The 6541-nt window shown below is 44.1% G+C and overlaps 1 long non-coding RNA gene across 4 annotated transcripts in view; it reads right to left on the bottom strand.

Annotated features, from left to right (window-relative positions):
* The window catches only part of LOC116820594 (uncharacterized), an 87379-nt gene that overhangs the window by 67940 nt on the left and 12898 nt on the right, over window positions 1-6541 (bottom strand). The gene's annotated exons all lie outside the window — the stretch shown is intronic.

The raw sequence follows: 6541 nt of genomic DNA, 5'->3' as shown, positions 1-6541 counted from the left end.
TTGTGGTTGCTAGTCTATACACCCAGACCTCATTTTAAAAATGACCGCTTGTTACCAAAACAATAATAAAAAGTCATAATGTGTACGTTAGGCATGAGTGAATTGTTAATTAAAAATCTGAGGAGATTGGAACTGAAGACATGAACCCAAATAATGACATTTAATATTGGGTTTAAATTTAAGAATAGTGCACTGTAAAGAACTTGCAAAGGTCTCCAGTGGGACCTCTCCTAGCTGTCTGATAGGAGGAATGGTGTTTTTAACCCATCCACCCCAGGGCTGTAAAAGGAGACATAACATTTATTCCCCACTCATGATTGTTAAGTGAGGATCGCCTCTGCTGGTGGGTAGCTATAGATGTTTTAAAAAGGTCACTTGTTCCAATGTGCCTGGGTTCCTGTGCATCACTTTCCTTGTTTTTCCTACGTTTCTTGGCCTCTCCTGGTTTATGATCAAATCAGGGTGACTCCTGAGTGCTTTTATACATGGGATCTTGCAAATCATTCCTTTGCTGGAAACCTAGTAATGCTGGGGATTGCTGTGGAACCCCATGATGTCTGGTCAAGTGGGGAGGGAAGCCAAGAGAATGGAAAGGAAGAAGAAGAGCACTCTGGAAACAGATTAATAAAGGCGGATGGCAGCCCTTAGTTACGCTTAGAGTTTTGGGAAGAATCTCCACTGACAGGGGACAATGTAGAGATGCCAAAGTTTGGAGCTGGCTGAGCCATGAGAAGAACACATGAGGTGAGTGCTCTTCAGTTACATAGCTCTGCAGTGACTGAGGAGGCCTATAGCTTTTAGCAAAAGGTGAGACAGGTTGGTTCTCTGGGAGCCCTGGGTGAAAGCAACAAAATGGAGCAGACAGGAGAGAGAACCGTCAGAGAGAATTACCTTCTCCGCACCATGTAAACTCTGCTTTGAACAGGGAGAGCGTGCTAGGGCCTTGCAGATGTCGCTCACAGGAAGGATCTGTTCAGATCTTTGATTTGAAGCTATAGGGCAATGCAGTTTTAGTGCATTCTGGTGCAACGTATTTACTGAGTATCCTAAGACCTGACTTACCACGGCACATCAGTTCTCATGCTAGGTAAATGCATCAGAGACATGGCCAGCATTTCCTCCATCTGCAGAATTAACTCAGTTAATCTGGTACCCGCAGTGACAGACACCTTGCATGGGGATACAGACAGGAATGCAACAACCTACCCACTAAGACCCTCACTTTGTAATGCACTTAGCGTGAAACTCACCATGGAGTGGAGAGCCTGAGCAGAGCTCCACACACCATCATGGGAACACCGTGGAGATGGTTTGCTTGCCATGCCTATGTCAGGTGAGAGGGGTCATGATATTCATGACAGCACGCATGTGGCTGGCCCTGACATCCTGCACAATTGGGACAGAGGGAGGGTGGCTACTATTCCAGCCTGTAGGCTGGAAATGGGGTGGGGTATGTAAGTGGGTGGTAAGAAGAGCTGTATTGGATATGGGTCTGTGTGTTTTGCTCCCCCCAACTCTATGCCCCTCACCCATTCTAAAGCCCAGTTAGTTGGTCTCTGTTCAGGCAAAGTGAATTTCATCTGTGCAGTACGAGTGCCCCACCCAGTCCGAACACCCTTCGGACAGGAGAGTAGGAAGAGCAGATAACTGCTTCCCTTCCTAAGAAGGCTTCTTTGCTATGGTCCCTGTACTGAATAATGCTGCAGATGCAGTGATGCTGGGGCATGGGCTTCCTGTGGGGACATATGGGTCTGTGCAGAGGAAACAAAAGATCTGCTCTAGCTCCAGCCTGAGTTCTGGGCTTGATGCAGGAACCACTTGGGGAAATTGTCTGGACTGTGTTGTGCAAGTAGTCAGATTGAATGTGGGTCCCTTCTACCTTACAATTAATGACAATGAGAACCAGCCAAAGCCCTTATAATGAAACCGAAACTGAATCAAACTAACCCCCCAGTTGTATTTATACTATCAGTAACCTTCTTTTCAAAATAATTCTTGAGCGTTTCTCCTTCCTCTTGTCAGGCAAGATGTGGAAATTTCAAAATTCCGTGGGAGAGGCTAGCCACAGTATGTTGGGGGTAAAGCAGATGGAAATCACTGTTTGCATACAACTTCTGCTTTAATTCTCCTCTCCTTATAATAAATGTCTGGTTTGTTTGTATGCACTTCCTGGCTGCGTGGAAATGGATATATTATACTGCAAATGCTTCTGTGAAGAAACGTTTTTGCAATTGTGCATTAGGATTTTGTTTGTTTGTTTGTTTGGTATTTCCTGCCTCGATAAAGCCAAAAGCACAGCTCTTGTAAGAACTCCAATCCAGTGTGCAAAATAAAGACGTTTCAGATCCAAACAAATATTAGACTTTTGGATGTTTATCCCAACTCAACCAACGCTTAGAACCTTTTGAGGTGCAGACATTACTAGCTTCTTGTGAATTTAGGTGGGAGTTTAAAAGCAGCCCTGTGTTTTTTTAATAGGAATAGCGGTGATCTAGAGCTCTTGCTGCTTTTATCCAGCAGCTATTTCTAGCTTCTGGGGCTTTGAACGTGGAATAACAAACTAGCAAAGTTTCTTTTTAGGTGTCATCTGTTATGTTTTTTGTCTTTTGGAAACAGTGTAGTTGGTGCCAGCTCTTTGCCCATCTATCTTTGCTTTATAATCCTATAGAGATAAGAGGTAGGGGTCCCAGCTGCTGTGTGTCACATCTATAATTTGATGTGTTTTGGTTGATATCTGAGTGGGTTTCTGACTGATTGTTGCTCCTTTTGATTCCTACAAGGACAGGACCTCTTTGTCTCTCTGTATATAAGCATACTGACTTGATGGTGGTTTGACTCAAAAGAGAGCTATGACCACCCTACTTTGGCCAAATGGCTAGGTTGCCATCACGTGAGGCCATTTGACAGAAGATGAATGTGGAGGGAAGGCAGTAACTGACAAGACGATCCTTGCAAAATCTATGAAAACTTGTATTTTGTAGAAAACTGAAAAGAGAAGAAAATTGTAGAAGCATCGCGATCTTAGAGGCAGGAGGTTTTCTCATATGTACCTTTTTTCAGTAGTCCACGAAAATCAAGGAAAAATACAGGGAAAGTAAATGGGAGTGAGAAGAAAAATCCCAGAAAGAGTATGGACAAGCAGTGTGGTCAGATATCCCAGTTCCTAAGCAGGATCAGCCTGGGGATGAAAAGCAACTGACTGAAGATGCACCTGGGTCAGACAGAAGTGGTTTTGGTGAGAAAGAGAGCAATAGAATTTGTTGGAGCAGCAGACATCTTGTTTTGGTGGCTGGCCTGTGGTTTAGAGCTCCCTTCCATAAGACATTGGCCTCAAGCAGTGGTTCTCAACCTTACCCATATTGAGATCTCCCTCCTACTTAGCAATATGGGAAGGGCAGAGTGCTCCCAGTTCTCTGACACCTGTTTGCAACCCCAGTGAGGACTGTGACCACTTCTTAAAGTGTGATTGACCCACAAAGAGTACAAGCTACAGAAAGACCCTGTACTGTATGCTTTGCAGTACTGCATATTGATTATCAGAGGGATAGCCGTACCAGATCATCCACACCATCACTGGTTCATTCACCTGCATGTCCACCAATGTAATATACGCCATCATATGCCAGCAATGCCCCTCTGCTATGTATATCAGCCAAACAGGACAGTCCCTATGGAAAAGGATAAATGGACACAAATCAGATATTAGGAATGGCAATATACAAAAACCTGTAAGAGAACACTTCAACCTCCCTGGACACACAATAGCAGATTTAAAGGTAGCCATCCTGCAGCAAAAAAACTTCAGGACCAGACTTCAGAGAGAAACTGCTGAGCTTCAGTTCATCTGCAAATTTGACACCATCAGCTCAGGATTAAACAAAGACTGTGAATGGCTTGCCAACTACAAAAGCAGTTCCTCCTCCCTTGGTTTTCACACCTCAACTGCTAGAAGAGGGCCTCACGCTCCCTGATTTAACTAACCTCGTTATCTTTTGCCTGCTTCTTGCTTGCATATATATACCTGCCCCTGGAAATTTCCACTACATGCATCCGACGAAGTGGGTATTCACCCACGAAAGCTCACGCTCCAATACGTCTGTTAGTCTATAAGGTGCCACAGAACTCTTTGGTGCTTATCGATGCCAATGCACCAGAATAAAGTGAAAGAGAAGGAAAATGGCATTCCTCGAGCTTCCCAGACATTCCCAGGGCAACAACACCTACCTTACTTTCATTATCTCTCTAGCACTGAGGATTAATAATATTGCAACTACTGTTATCAAACCAACACATGCACTGTCTTCAGGCAAGAACTACTGGAAGGGAAAGGTCAACTAGACCACCTGAATACTTTTCAAAGAAAGGCTAGAGGGTGGAAGAAACATATGCCCTTCATCTTCATCTGCACTCTGTTGAAGAGGCTCCTGGCTTCCAGGCAGCAAATTCTTCACTATTGCTGTCTCGCGTTTCTGATAGCTCATCAAAGGCATGCTCATGCTCTCAGACAAGCAGCCAAATAATTGCATATCTTTATTTTACAGCACAATATGCATGGTTTGAGCCTGAAAGAAGTTGAGTCATTATTTCTAGCATAGCTTCTGGGCACAATGCCAATACCAGGATGCCACTTCTACAATGAAGGGATGCCACCAGCAGAGGGTGTACGCATAATCAACTGATAAAGAATAACAACTTCTCTTTCAAAGTCCAAAGTGGATAAACAACTACATAGGAAACCAGTAGCAATACCTACCTTTCTGGACCTCAGAAAGAGGCAAGGATTATGTCACAATATAACAAACAGACCATTATGGATCTCGTTAACAAGATCTGAAAATCCAAACATGCAGGAGCCATGTTTTATATGCAAACTGCATCTTCATTAACCAGAGGTGGCCCTGAACCTATCTTGTTCTATCTTCAGGGTCCGGGGCTGCATCCTAAATGGTATGGCTCAGGCCATTTTGTACCTGTAGCCTTTTCAATGGCAACGTTATTTAAAACCTAGCTTAAAAACTCTATTTACAGGAAAACTAGTCACGGGGGTATGTGCTGTAATTCCGTGTCATCTTGACTAACAGCAGGGGGAGACCAGTCCTCTTATTATGCGTAATGTTTGATATTGTAGTTATAGGGATTCCTCTATACCCTAAACCCCTAGGGTGCCAGTTGTGTGCCTAGTGTGCTATGTCTTGGAGGCAAGCACTGTAGGTGCTCCAGCAGCTAGGCCTCGTAGGCGTTAGTCCTGGTGGGTCCCATCACTGCTGAGACACATGGCTAAGGGAAAGGTTTTTACTAGGGCTGGCAGAAATGGAAAGGTTGCAGGTACCCTACGTACAGAGGTTTAAACAATTAGGGTTCAAGGTGAGCCAGATAGTTCCTTTTTGGGTCCCTGGGGTAGTCCAGTTGAGAGTCATGGTCCTCATGCCTGGGGTGATCTTTCCAGTCCAGTGTCTGTTCAAGCAAATAAACATTTGCAGATTTCCAAGCCAGGATCAGTTAGTATCTGTCATGGTATAATTCCCAAATCTGAACCTTAGCATCCAAAATCTGGGTACCAGCATGAATCCTCTAAGCTTAATTATCAGCTTAGATCCTATAGAGCTGCCACCAACCAGAAATTCCAGTGTCTGGTACATTCTGTCCCCCAAAAACCTTCCCTGGGGACCCCAAGACTCAGATTCCTTGAGTCTCACAACAAAGGGGAATAAAACCTTTCCCTCCCTAGCTTACCCTGGAAGATACTGTAATTTAAACCCCTTGAATCTAACACACAGAGGAATGCCCCCTCACCCCTCTTCTCTCCCCTCACCCAGAGGCAAAACAGATTCAGCTCCAGTGAATCTAAAACAAAGAGGAATTTTCTCTCTCTTCATTTCTCCTGTCTCCTTTCTTCCCCCACCAATTCCCTGGTGAGTACAGACTCAATCCCCTTGAGCCTCAACTAGGAAAAAAATCAAACAGGTCTTAAAAAGCAAAACTTTTAATAAAAAGAAAGAAAAAACATAAAAATTGTCTCTGTAATCAAGATGAAATATTACAGGGTTTTCCAGCTTATAGAAAAAGGATAAACAGCCTTATCCAGAACAAATACAATTTAAAATATTTCCAGCAAACTACACATTTGCACATAAAGAAAACCAAATAAAAAGACTATACTGTCTTTCTACCTTTGTACTTACAGATTGGAAACAGAAGACTAGAGAGCCTGTCAAGACGTGTGGTGACCCTCAGAGCCTAGAGAGCACACACACACAGAACAAAGGACCCGGACCCACACCCAAATTTCCCTCCACCCAGAGCTGAAAGTATCTTGTCTCCTGATTGGTCCTCTGGTCAGGTGTTCCAGGTCCCTGTTTTGTTAACCCTGAGCTATCTGTTTATGACAGTATCTTTCATTGAGGCCTCTCTGCCCTGGTTCCCTGATTAGCTGCTGCTGCTTCTTTGTAAGTCCCTCACAGACCTGCACTCATCTTTGATGTCCAGCCATCACAACCTTTTCCATATGCTGCTCTGTCCACAGCACCTGGGGCTTCTTTTC

The sequence above is a fragment of the Chelonoidis abingdonii genome, chromosome 8 (genome assembly GCF_003597395.2).
Source record: "Chelonoidis abingdonii isolate Lonesome George chromosome 8, CheloAbing_2.0, whole genome shotgun sequence".
Taxonomy (NCBI): domain Eukaryota; kingdom Metazoa; phylum Chordata; order Testudines; family Testudinidae; genus Chelonoidis; species Chelonoidis abingdonii.
The sequence above is the reverse complement of the archived record's forward strand: the minus strand, read 5'-3'. Positions and strand labels throughout refer to the sequence as shown.